Below are 13717 nucleotides of genomic sequence, written 5' to 3'. Positions count from 1 at the left end.
ATTAACTCCTGACTGCTGTCTTCTTCTAAACCTATGATTCTCTAGTGACAAAGGTCTGTGAAGAACCCGCAGTAAAGGATAAAGATGAATTCTGGACTAGTGACGATTCACTGTTAAGTGATGAGGGTATAGACCAGAGTGGTACACTTCTGGCATTGGAAGTGACCATGGGCTTCCTCTACTTTCATTCTTGGTGTCCAGTGTAAGAGAATAGCTCTGTTTTTTTCGTAAGTATGGTGTACTTGAATTTGCAGCCTGAGTAACCTAGAATGCTATACCTGTTAGCAACAGGTTCATCATCCAGAAGTCAGAATAACCAGTACCAGTTGCTACTAGGAAATGTATTTTTCCTTTGAACTTTGTAAGCTTCTCAAATGGCAGCAGCTGAGCAAAATTTTGATTTTTGAAATCTCTTTTACATTTACTTACTTGCATAGTGAAGTGGAATAGCTATCCTTGAATTTAGCCCTGTATTTATGAAGGTAAGACATACTGTCTGTTCTTACTGCCTGCCATCTGTAAGGAGACCTTAAGACTCAGGGCTGTTGAATAAATCTTCAAAATGAACAGGTCATTTGCCTGACTCTTCTTACCATTTAAAAATAATAGTATTCTGACAGGTGTTTCTAACCCAGTCCTTCCTGGATAGGTCCTGGTGACGACCAGCCTGATCTAGTAATAAATATTTGGGTATAGACACAATGAAAACACTGCAAGAGAACTAGGAAAATATCCATCTTACATGATCATAAAACAGGGCTTACAGTGGTGGGATAGCAGCTGGCCCTCTGTTCTAGGGGAGAGAAGAGCTTCGCATCCTTTCTCCTCTTGCTGTCCAGTCGGGGAATGTGGCAATGTAATTCTCTGGCTGCTCTGAGCCCAGTTTTTCTGTTAAACTCCACCAGAAAGGATGCTGCTTTCTCAAGAGGGCAGAGATGGAGAACACAGTCTTTATTCCCTGCTGGCTCTGAAGAAGGCATGATTTTGCACCAGGGAAGTGCATTAGGCACTTTTTTCCTCAAATGCATGGTCAGTGGTTTTCTTGCATTCATATACTTGGGTTGAGAGAGCACCTTTTCAGAAAAACTGCGGCCCACTGCAGCATACTACCATCCCTGTCAGTTGGCCACTAACTTCACACCATCAGATGGCCTGTAATACCAGAAACAAAATGTTCCTGTTCTTAAAACACAGGAGGGGAAATAATTTTTATCCTAGGTGCCTTTAAGTTATCAGCTCCTAAGGAAGCATGAAGGTGCTGATAATACTGGAGATTTTTTTTCGGTTAAATGACATGCGGCTTCAACTCTTCATCTTTTGCTTTTGGGATCTCAGACTGCCTACTGGCTGAGGTGGCCTTTTTCATTAAGAGAATCATCACAAGCAGGGAGAACTGATGCAGTTGCCAAGTCACTCTCCTGTTAAGAGTCATGGCAATCAGTTGAAGTCCCCAGTGACTGGGAAAAGGGAAACATCACATCCATGGCAGCAGGGTTGGACTAGGTGATCTTTAAAAGTTCCTTCCAACCCAAACTATTCTGTCATTCTAACAACAAGAAGTTCAAAGTACATTCCTTTACAGGGTGCTCATTGTTATTATTTTAAATTTCCAGCATCTACATGACTTTATTTTTGCTTATATGCCAAGCTGGAATAAACTTTCCTATTCTAGCCCGCAGAACTAAAATCCAATTCCAGGAGGAAAAAACATCCAGCCTGAAAGCAAGTGTAGTCCTAATGTCTTGTGGCCTGGAAGTCTCGATCACAAGCCATTCTTTGACCACACTGTTACACGTGTTACAGGATTTCTCTGACTCAGTGTAATCCTAAACAAAGCCGATGGATCCAAGTGGACTCGGAGAACTGATCACTGCAGACCGTTGTCATTTACGTGTTCTGAGCTGCTGAGGCCTCATTGCTACCCTTATGTACACAAGTCTGACCACAGGAGGGAAGAACAGATGTATTGTCCAATATGTAAGGCAGGCATCTGTAAAACAGTGACAACTTAGGTGCCCATGCATAGTGTTTGTGTTTATAATATTACTATAGGATGCCTTGTGTTTTCCATTTCTAATGATAAATAAAGAGGTGATTTGTCTGAAACCCATTTTGTGGAGAGGCCACAGTCATTCCTGACATGTGGATGGCTTAAATAACGTAAATTAATCTTAAGAGAGTGAGCTTCTTTCCCAGAACCTCAAAATGCTTTGTTGAGTTATGGTAGCAGAAGGTAAGCAGAGAAGAACGGATTTAGACTGACACTTTAAAAAGCTGCAAGACTGCGTAAAGTAATGAGCAGAATTGCTGTTACATTTTAAAATTACTTTTTTTGTTGCCGTTGGTAGCATAGGATGGTGGTGGTTCAGTACAGCCACTCTTCAGGACTCAGTGACCTGTTTGGCCATTTAAAGGAGTGGTGCAGCTAAGGACATGAACTTGAGATGAGGACCAAGCTCTTCTTTTGTAACTGTTAAATCACTTAACCAAAATATCACAGAAAAAATGAAGGGGGTACATTCTAGTAAAAACTGAGTAAGAGAGAGAAATGTCTGTATTATCTTTCAAACAAAAGTATTCCCTCTTGGAAATCTCCTGTTTCCCCCAGCCAGTTCTTTTTCTACCTCTTTCATAAGGTATATTTCCCTCTTCCAGTGGCCTGAGTATTGCCTGCTCCTGAACCTTTGCAGTAGCTGTTTTAGATACTGCAAACTTAGGTGGTTGTGGCAATCCTGCCTTTGATGGGGTATTATCCATTTGTTCAGCCACAGTTGTTATAAATAAAATCTTGGTCCATATTAAGCACATTCATTTGGCAGAGAAATGAAGAAAGTGGAACTGAGTTTTTTTATCCCAATTATATGGCCATGCTGGTTCTGAATAGATTGTGCATCTAAAATACTTCAGCTTCAGTAAAACCTTCCAGCTCTGCATCTTTGAAGGCAGATAATGAGGAGCAAAGTGTTTTGGTGTTTTTTAAGCCTATCCACCAATTATTTTTACATAGATTCTTGGAGAGGGTCGTGAGTTTTGTAGGTGCTGCCAGTAGCTTCACCGGTCCCAAACCAACAAGATCTAATGAAGTATGTAGCGTGCCCCTAATATACTGGCACAATCCATCCTGTATCCTCCTTCAGCTGATGTCACTGTGTGGACCCAATCATCAAGTCAGTTTATCATTTTTAATGAGTTTTGTATTCATTACACATCCATGTACAAGAGTTGCAATATATATTAATTTCTCTTTAGATGTTTTAATTGTAAGTGGTTGTTGGAGTGGCTTGAGCCAGGCAGGATCTTCTGCTTTGCTTGCAGCTGTTGGACCCAACTTGATGGCAGGTTTTTTAGGTGCTTTTGGAGACTTCTTGGAACAATAAATCTGGTGATAGCAGATCTGTAAAGAGGCAGAGAGTTGTAAGTAGGAACTGTTTTGTAGGTTATTCTTTTGCTTGTTTGTCAAGCCCAAGCGTGAGCCCGAGTGTGTCAGGCTCTAGGTAGGCACACTTAAAGGTTCAGATTTAGGCATGCTCGGAGCTGTCTGACTGTACAAATCAAAACTTGTGGGTAATTTGGCCATCATCTTTGGCGTGTCAAACTACATCTCTGTGTGTAGAAATCTCAGGGTTTGATGTGGGTAGACCTAGGAATTGGAAGGGGAGACATGGAGTTTGCTTTTGCATTGTGTCCAGTTATACACAAAGAAAGTGTGGTTCTTCCTAAAACTTTGCATAGGACCTAATGTGCAGATGAAGCACTGTGGGAAATATGCTGTTACAGCATTCCTGTAACCTTTTTAATGTACATTTTTAATAAACCTTCTTATCAGTATGATTTAAGTAGGATACCAAATGCCCGCTCTAGTGGCTGGTATTTTGGTAAGGGTGTTTTTCATTTCGTGGGACAATTTAAGCAGATGAGTGGCATGTCAGGACTACCTGACTGCTAAATCACATTGAATTGCAGCTAACTCTTCATGAGAGAGCAGGCTAGTGGCTGGCCTGTACGATCCTTGAGTGTTGCGATGCCCAGTAACATGAAAAATGCTGAGCTCTGAAATTAGGCAGGATTCAAATAACCTCAATTGTTAATCTCTATTCAAGAGCTTCCCCCGCTCCGCCCCCCCCCCCCCTACTCTCAAGCAATTGCCGACATTGGTAGATTTTCAGGATTTAATGGGAATGGAGAGCATCCATTGTATTTTTCAGGCCTTACTGAGGAGTGATAGACTGACAAAATGGCAGAGGTGTTAGCCATTGCATGCATCATTTTAAGATTACAACATTACATAAAACTTTATCTGCTTCCCAAGTTATCTCAGTCTAGTTATTAAAAAAAAAAATCCCCAAACATTCTATCACTCTCAATTTATTTTAGAAGGGTGAAAACATGTTTGCTGGGGTAGGAGAAAAGTAAAGTGGCTAAAAAACCCTACGCTTGTCTAGCCAGCTACAATTTTTGTGTATATTGTTTGCTCTGAAGAGGATACGGGGCAGGCCTCTGGTGTTACGAGTTTCTGTCATGCTAAAGTGGAGGCAGAGGATTTCATCATCCATGGTAAGCAATATCTTTATGGTGACCGCAGCCTGTAGCAGGAATGTTTTTTTTGTTTGAGGAATTCTCAAAATAGGTCAGCTTGTTACAGATCTGGGATGCAGTGACCTTTAGTGGACCGGAAGATAGGTATCATCTGTTGGCTTGGGTCTGTAAAGATATTAAAAGAATGTACTTGTGGCTGGATATGTGTTTTGTTTGTGTGCCTACTAATGTTACAGTAAACAGCAAAAGCTCTTGTTTCTTTCATGTACTTGTAGGAGAGTTCTCATGGGTATCAATGGGATTACTTACGATTAAAGCTGAGCATGCCTATAATTCCTTGTAGGGTTCAGGTTTCAGATTAATAGCAAGAGAAAGGGAAGAAAAAATGTATTTTTGTGTCGCACATTATATGGCATTGTTTTATGTAGATATTTCAGTACAAACCTTAGTATTAGCCATCTTTTCTAGATGTCTGATCTGTGTGGATTTCCTACAGCAAAGAACAGAGGTTGTAGTAATACCTACTTCTTACACCGCACTTATCATCAGTAGGTGTGAGAGTGCTTTATGGAAAAGGGAGATTTCCCCTGTTCTAGAATTGAGAGAACTGACAGGGAAAGGGATGTGATTTGCTTTAGGTCACCCCAAAAACTTCTGGGAGAAATTAAGAATGCAGCCTGGAAATACAGCTTTCCTGCACCTGCTCAGCCCAGCTCTACGTTCATTAGGCTTTCTGAAGAACAAAGTGCTTGTAGAAAGGATTGCAGTAATTGGTAGGCAAATTCAGGGGCAGATGTAGTAACTGAGAAAATACTCCACATGACTTTTCTGTAACTGTCCATCGCCACTTTCATTTGTATTACAGCAAAGGCTTGGAAGCCTCTCCTGGCATTAGAGTTTACCTGCAAAGCAGTTGTGAACCTCTCAAGTGAGGTGGAGAAGTGTCTTCTCTTGGTAGGTGACACAGCGAAAACAAAGTGAGCGGCGTAAGGGAGGGAAGGGGATGCGCTGAGATTATTTGGTATGTCTCAGCTCCCTGCCCTGTCAGCTACATGTTTTGCGATTAGCTCTGAGTAAAGCTGCCCCAAACGTGCAGGTATGGGTGAGTAGTCCTCCTAATTTTTTTAGTGGAACATGATAAGCTCTCAGTTTTAAGAAGTGTAAGAGTCAGCACAAAATAGCAACGTCTTTGTATGAAATAAGTGTTTAAGCAGAGTGTCAGTGGTTAGTGTTCAAATGCTTAGCCATGCAGAGACTTTTATTCCGGAGGCTTTATTGTTCTGCAGGACAGCCATGGGACATGGTTCGTAGTCCACAGGGACCTGGCAGAGTTCAACTCTGTGATAGCTTTGGAGTTTACGTGGGCGTTAGGTCAAAAAAAGTGGTGGAGGATGTGTTTTGTGCCTTCCCCCTGTTACAGAAGGGTTACGATTTAATCTTAAGAAGTAGTCATGCATCCTAGGTTCGAGCAGTTAGTATATCTTGATTGTTTGAAACTAGTCTTTGTGTACTGGTAAGCAATAAATTCAGGCTCTAACAAAGAGGTAGCCCTGGAGGATGAAGGGGAACTGGCCCAAGGCCAGCGATTTCAGGCCAGGAAAGAGACTGAGCTAACCTGGTTTAAGACGATGTATGGGGACTACAGAGGAGAACTCCAGCCAACTGAATAGAGAAGTGGGCGGGTTTGCAGAACCCCGAGACCACTGAAGATCCCCCCACTCTGGACAACTGGGCATGTGTGAGGAGAAGGGCGAATAGTATAATTAGAATTGGGGAATCTCATTATTATGTATGTTTTTTCAAGGAAATTTATGGAATACGTATACATGCACTGCATAAAAAGAGCTACCCGAGAGAAGGAAGCCATGCACGTTAGGTGGAATGATCCCCCGTGCATCCAGCGCTGCAATAAAGCATGTCTGCTTCTTAACGCTGCATCGGCGTTAAGGAGTTTCATATTCCCGATTTCGGTGAGAGCCCCGCATTGGGTTAGTACCATTTCTAGCTCTACTCAGGGTTATTTTCTCCAGCCTGTGCTCAGACACAGATGGGTACTGTAGCAATAATATTGTTTGATCCCATGGAAAACTAAGATCTGTGAATTGCTGATGGCTCCTTACCATGGCTCACTCTCCTGAGTGCTCATCTAAAATTGGACTTTACACCAAAGTAATTGACAGTCGCTTGTTAAAATGCCTTTCTTCTACCACCATGGACAAATGCACTTTCAAAAATTATTTTAGCACATTAAAGCCTGAAATAAATTTTTGGGACTTCTTGTGGCGCTCTTTGCTTTGCTCATATACTTATTAGCCACATAAAAGTAGCTTTTTGGTTAAAGAATAGCTGTGACGAGGCTGCAGATACGTGGGATTGTTTGCTTACCCACCAGAAGTTTCACAAGGCTCTCTGTAATTTACTCCACAGTAGTTCCTGGAAACTTAACATTAGAAGGAAGAGTCTGGGTTTTTTTTTAAGGGGAAACTTTTATAAAGTAAAAAGTGGAGCCCATCATGTCTTCCTCTTGATTTTTTTTCAGGTGCCCAAAGCAGGCTCAGTTCTTTCTTGGGTAGTTTCAGCCTTAGCAGTGTAGGTACATCCAAATGTAATTTGGCTCTCAGAGTTTCAAACAAAATGAACCTGACTGAGGACGACTTCTCCATGCATTTCTGGGACTTCATCTTAAAAGTGTTATTTGCCTTTGTTTTTCCTCTTCAGATTAGCAACCAAATCTGAACCACAAAAGGTGACTACAGGCAGAAAACAGGACAAAATGGTGATTCGTGCCCATGCGCTATGTAACAGCACTTCTGATTCAGACCTCCACAGAGTGGAATAGGTCATGTATTAAAACCAGATCTTCAAATTCTTCCAGTACCTCTCCTGGTTTTATATTACTTTTGTGAAATGTTTTTGCTGCAAGTGTGAAGTTGCAGGTTGCGGAGAGCAGCCTTACTGTGGCAGCAGTTGGGACTGCTGTGCACTCTGGAGTTAGCAGAATTAGGTTGCAGAAGTGTGTTTTAATAGAACTTTTTCTTTCTGCTCAGGTATTAATGCTGGAGACAGCATATCTGTTACAAGTGCTGTCATTTATTATTAACCATCCACTGTATAGAGTAAAGGTGCTTGTTTGGCAGCTGTAACACAGCATCTGGCCATATCTCAATATAACTACATCAACTTCAGCTTTGGCAGCCAGCTGGAAAACCAGAATTTAATCAGAAAGCCTGCATATAAATGTAAAATGATGCAAGCGTATTGTTCAAATGGCATTTGAAAGCCAGGAAGAAAAGCCTGCTCTGGCTGTTTCCAAGGTACAGTGGTGCCAGTCAGGATGAGAGACTGTTTTTTGCCGGCAGACCTCTGCAAGAGTCGGTGCCCTGAGGTTATAAGCTGCTTACCAGAGCCTGCGTGCCTGCTCAGAGACAGTGGCCTGGGTCATGGTAGCCAGAGAGATGGGTGTGAGAGATGGAAAGGTGCTGGAGGGGGTTGATTCCTAAGACCATAACAAACAGCTCTCAAGGAAAATGTACATTGTTGCTTTACAGTTTGTAGGTGCTGTTGTTTTCCTCTGAAATGTGAAGACTGTAAATGGTCTTGGCAGGTTTTTGAGAAAAAATTCTGACTCTCATTGTGTGTTCAATTAATGTTTTAAAGAGAAGTAACAATGAGTGTTGGGGGTTGCCTTCCTGACTGTCTCTTTCTTGCAGAAGGACTTTACTTTTATGTCTAGGTTGCAGCAAAGGCAGAACAAAAACACAAACTCTCGTTCCAGCCTGTTAGCATTTGAACAATTATTTTCTTTGCCTTCATTTCTGGCTTTCCTTTTTCTTCAAGTTCTGCCTTGAGTTAGGATGTGTTGGTTCTACTTCCCGAAGGTACTTCTTCAGCACATACAGAGGTTTAAATGCCTAAGTGGTTTCCTTCAGAACAATGGATGTCAATGCCTTCGAGTAGGCTGCTAAATTGGAGCATTTGTGCAGTTCTTCCCTTTTAAAAAAACAGCACTAACAAAAGCCACACTGTTCAGCTTGTGCTTTCTCTGCTCCAGGCAGATGTGTCTTGCTAAGAGCAGACAATGAGAGTAAGATTTGATAGCACAGGCTGTAGTAGGTACCGACACCCCGAGTCCAGCATCTGCTGGGTCTCCGGGTATTTGAAATCTGGGATGTAGGGCTGGAAGGAACCTCACGTTTTCAGCTTGTGATTTTACAGTGACTGCTGCTGCCTGTCCAGTGTTGCCCTACAAACTTCTGTTGAGGAAGATACTGCAGCCCTCATCTCAGGGCTTTCCTGCCATAACAGAGAAAACATTTTCTGTGATGTCTAATCCACAAGTCTGGTCAAAGGGAACTCTGGAAAACTTCCTCAGTCCAGCCTGGCTTGTTTTAGGGGAAAATATCAGGCTGAATCCAACAGCATGAAAGGGGCAAGGCTGTGCAGCTCCATGGCCCCTGCTCCAGCCAGTATTGAGGCTGAAAACTTATTCCCAGTCAGCCACGCACACAGAGCCCACATGTATATGCACGTGTAGGTGGCCAGCCACACAGATCACAGACAAGAGCACTCTCAGAAACACAGCACCAGCAGCCTCATCCTGCTTCCCTTTCTGGCTGAGGAGAATGAAGGTCTGCTAATGAGAAGATATCTTTATCTATACGTACATATGTACAAGGTGGATCCCTGCAACAGGCAGGCTCAGACACTCAGCCTGTCCAGTAGCTCCCACTGAGTCCCAGTCTCCCCACTTGCTGGCACCTGGCTATATGAGTCCCCTCTTTACTCTTCACGAAGAGTAGTGGGAGGTGTCTGCCACGTCGGTGGGGATTATATTGATATTTCTAAGCGGTGGGGCGGCAATGACAACATCTGTCAGCACTCAGGCTTGGTAGAGTTATAGATGTAATGTAAGCAAAGATCTGACAAGTATAGAAGGGTGTGCTGGAGAGCGTGAAAATTGCTGAAAAATTACTGTGGGAATGAAATGGTTCAAGTGTTGAGTATGCAAAAGCAAACTAACCTTGACAGCAGCAGTTTCAGATTAAGTACTCGCCTGCAAGGTGTGTGCTACTCTTAAGTGTGGCAGTAAAATGGTAGTCACTTGAAGTAGCACACTTAACTTAAAAAGACCAGGCTGGGAGTGCTTCAGGAAAGTCTCCCATCAGTGTTATGCTGTTGCAGGTGACATTAATTGCAAAATATTTTGATTTTTTATTTGATACCTGTGGGAATGTTGCAGGTTGTCTTAAAGTTTTACTGAATCTTTATATATTTTGTGTTTGTTTGTGAAACAAGTTAACTATAGGAGCATCCTGATCTTAAGAAGCTAGCCTCTAGGCTAGTATTATGTTAACGCTTTATTAACCAATGATGTATGGGTTGCTGTGTTGCTCGTCTCTTAAGCTGTGGTATTTAGAAGTCCCTATTCTCTGGACCATGTTAACCTTGGTCTTTAATCCTGGACCATAACTAGAGCATCTAGGTTCTATTGTGTATAGGATGAATTGTTGGACAGCTTGGCAAGGCAGATATCTAGTTGTCCACCTTGGCAACAAAACTTACTTTTTAGCTGTCCTGAAGTGAACTACCTTCATTATAATGCTAAAGAACACACCCACAGGTCAGGCAGACTCTTGCCCAGGTGAAGACACTTCCTCTGCGTAAGCGTAGTAACCAAAGAGGATGACACAGCAGATATTATAATTATTTGCAAATTACTAACCAATCATTGTAACTGGGAGTGTACTACCTTGTAATTTTTGTGTATAAATGTAACGGTGAAATCGATATGTGTGCTTGGTATGTGGAGATTCCACTGAGCACCCAGCGCTGCAATGAAGTGCCTGCTTATCTACTTTGTGTAGATGGGTTTTTCGTTCCCTGGCTAACAGGAGCGAGGCTTTGAAAACTGCAGGGAGAATGCACAAGGCTTACTAAAATTCTCTATATATCATGAGAAGGTACCCATCTTAATCCTGTAATGTCTATAGGTATGCTGTGAAAAATTTTCTTGAAGGGGAGGTAATTCTTCAGTTCTGCCTTTTACCTTGCCTCTGCACTGGCTTTGCCTGGCCTCAGCGATGTTGCACAAAACAAAGGTTAGCATCAGTGGTTTTGAGATGTAGGGGCTGAAGTCCCACTGTGATTGCACTGGGGAGGAACACATTCACGGGGTGACTGATCCCTTTGCACGTACACCATTGCTTGTTTTTCTGTTAAATATTCCTGGTTTACTGCGAAGTTTTGCAAACATACTTGGGTATGTAGCACCTTTTTCTGCTACGGGGGAGCCTAGATATAGCCAACGGAGGAAACAAGCAGCAGAAGCACAGAAAACTCAACAGAGGGCAGAGGGGTGACGGACAATGGTACATCAGTGTAGGATAAATGATCCTTTTCAGCTAGATGCCTTTCTTGGCTCTGCCTCTGTGTCATGCAGGGCTTGTCTTTCTGAATGAGAGGAGCCACTTGCGCTGGCTGTCAGTGGGGAAAAGCTCTGGCACCCATCGGCAGCCGCTGTGCCCCCCGCCCTCGTGCAGAGGGCACCCTTGGTGGGGCTGGCAGGGCTGCCTGTGGCCCTGCTACTGGGTGGTGGGCGGCACTCCTCAGTCGCAGTCCGTGAGCACGAAGGACATCCCTTTCTAATCTCACCAGTCCCTTTGATTTCGTACAGCTGGTTAGGAAAGGGTAGCGAAAGGGAGCTTTTGGACAGTGACTGATGTACTGCTGTATCACTTGCTGTACAACTTTTCCAGTATGACAGGAGCCAAAGTTCAACACCCTTGAAAATGCCCCTGAAATCTTTTTGTCAAAGCTTTAACCAAGGTCACCAATTTTAAGAAAAAGGCATGGAAGACAGGCATGGCAGTTTATGGTTTGGGCTTCCTCCTTCGTCCTTTTTGTACTTGAAAGATAACTGTAGCTGTTATCGTCATGTAAAGGTTTTAAATAAGGAATAAAATTTCATCTATTCATCCAGACTCTCAGATGAGTATTCTCTGTTCTGCTCTTACCTGGTTCATGACAGTTCCTAAAAACATCTGATTTAATTTTCTCCCTGAGCAGCTGCGGGATTTGTTGTGTGAGCAAAATGAGGGTCATAAAAAGCTGCATCAGGGATGCAGACATAGCGATTTTTCTCTTGGCTACGTGCATAAGCAAAGGTTCTGTAACGTACATTTAGTAGCTCGCTCTCTGTGCGGATGCCGTATTAGCCTGCAAAACCTTGACCTGGGCTGAATGGCTGGTTGCTATAGCAGCAGGTTGCATAGTAACAGGTTTTGTTCTTAGGTTGAAATCATCTTGCCATTCTTAAATGTGACTAGGAAAGTTTTTTCAAAGGAGAGGCAAAAATGTTGATGTTCAGCAACCTGAGCATCTGCTGAGATATGTTCTTTGTTCACGGCAGTGGAAGAAGGTAGTCAGCTCCCCCACCTTCTCTGCTTCCTTGGAGCAGAGGTCAGCAGCAAACCAGGGGAAAAAAAAAAAAAAAAAGGCAGTTCTTAGAAACGAGATGACTGTTCAGGGGAATCTGCTGTGTGACTCCCACTCCTAATCCCATGAAAGGCATAGGCAAATATTAACAGTTTAGCACCCTGGTAACCTTGAACATTTCTAAACTTAAAGTAAGCTGCTCTCCACCTGACTGCTTCTAAACCTCTGCTGACCTGGTCCTGAGTCACGCTGGAGCCCTTTATGAATCTGAATTTTAAAGAATTACAATCGTACACTTCAGAGGAGCAGTGTTATGGCTTTTTGATGGCTCTGTTTGGTAAGGTCCTATGGGATACTGCCCTGTGGGGCAGAGGGGCTGAGGTTCACCTACAGGGATGACCTCCCCAGAGCACAGGCACCCCACTGCAGGCAGAGCCAAGCGTGGCAGAAAGCCGGCGTGGATCGGCAGGGGTGTCCTCACTGAGCTCAACCACAAAAGGGAAGTGTACGAGCTGGGAGGGACTGACGGTCCAGGAGGCACACAGAGAAACAGTGACTAAGCTTGCAGGGACAGAGCTGGGAAAGTCAAAGCTCAGCTGGATCTGAAACAAGCCATAGGTACATTGGCCACAAAAAAAAAAAAAAAAGGCTGAGAAAATATGAGCCTGCTGCTCAGTGGGGCTGGGGTGAGGGAAATTAGAGGTACTTGATGCCTTTTTTTGCTGCAGCTTTCAGTAATAAGGTCTGTCTTCAGACCTCCCGGGTTTCCGAGTCTGCAGAGTCTGTGGGACGGTAGCATTATCCGCAGTAGAGGAAGAAAGTGATACATCTCTGGAGCTAACTGAACGTACAGCAGCCCCTGGCACCAGGCAAGGTACACCCAAGGGTGCTGAGGGACTTGGCTGATGTCACTGTGAAGCCACTCGGTGATCAGTGGATGTTCCTGGTGACTGCAAAAGGGCAAGTATTGCACTCATCTTCCGTACTGTTTAATGTCTTTATTAACCACCTGGATAACAGGATGGAGTGCAGCTTCAGCAAGTCTGTGGATGAAATCAAACTAGGGGCAGTGGTCAGTACAGCAGAGGGGCCTGGGCAGGCTGGAGAAACAGCAGGCTTGAACATCATGAAGTTCAGCAAAGGCAAACATAGAGTCCCTTGTCCAGGGTGGAATAACCCTGTGCACCAGTACACGTTGGAGACTGCCTGGCTGGAATGTCAGAGAGTGCCCTGCAGATGCTGGTGGACAAGCTGAACCTCAGGCCACAGCACAGCGTGTTCTGACAAAGATGGCCAACTGTGCCCCGGACTGTGTGACCAAGAGTGTAGCCAACAGGACCTGGCTACACCCGCAGTGCTGTGTCCAGTTTTGTGTGCCCTGGTGTGAGGAATAAATTAAATGCAGGAGCGAGTCTGGTGGAGAACCACAAAGTGGTCAGGGGACTGGAGCAGACGATGAACGAGGAGAGACTTAGGGGACTGTGTTTGTCCGACCTCCAGAAAAGAGGATAAAGTGGGGTGTTATTGCTGCCTACAGCTTTCTGATGGGAGGATGTAGAGGAGCTGGAGCCATGCTCTTTTGGGAGATGTGCAGTGACACAGCAAAAGGCAATGCAGGAAACTCTGAGTAGATACTAAGAAGAAGCTTTTGCTGTGAGGGTGGTCAAACGATGCAGCAGGGGTCTTGGGAGGCTGCTGGACTCCCATCCATGGGGACAGTCAGGGCTTGGCATGGCCCTGGTGTGAC

The 13717-nt window shown here is 43.9% G+C and overlaps 1 protein-coding gene across 5 annotated transcripts in view; it reads left to right on the top strand.

Annotated features, from left to right (window-relative positions):
- The window catches only part of BLVRA (biliverdin reductase A), a 39545-nt gene that overhangs the window by 10593 nt on the left and 15235 nt on the right, over window positions 1-13717 (top strand). The window contains exon 1 of one of the 5 annotated variants that reach the window (XM_056337090.1): window positions 1823-1963. The exons of 3 other annotated variants lie outside the window; for them this stretch is intronic. The gene's annotated coding sequence lies outside the window, so the exon portion shown is untranslated. Of the gene's footprint in view, window positions 1-1822; window positions 1964-9005; window positions 9357-13717 lie in introns of those variants that run through there. One more of the 5 variants, XM_056337088.1, reaches the window with a different exon arrangement.

This window comes from Falco biarmicus, chromosome 4 (assembly GCF_023638135.1).
Source record: "Falco biarmicus isolate bFalBia1 chromosome 4, bFalBia1.pri, whole genome shotgun sequence".
Lineage (NCBI taxonomy): Eukaryota > Metazoa > Chordata > Aves > Falconiformes > Falconidae > Falco > Falco biarmicus.
Note: the sequence above shows the minus strand (reverse complement) of the source record. Positions and strands in the feature narration are given on the sequence as shown.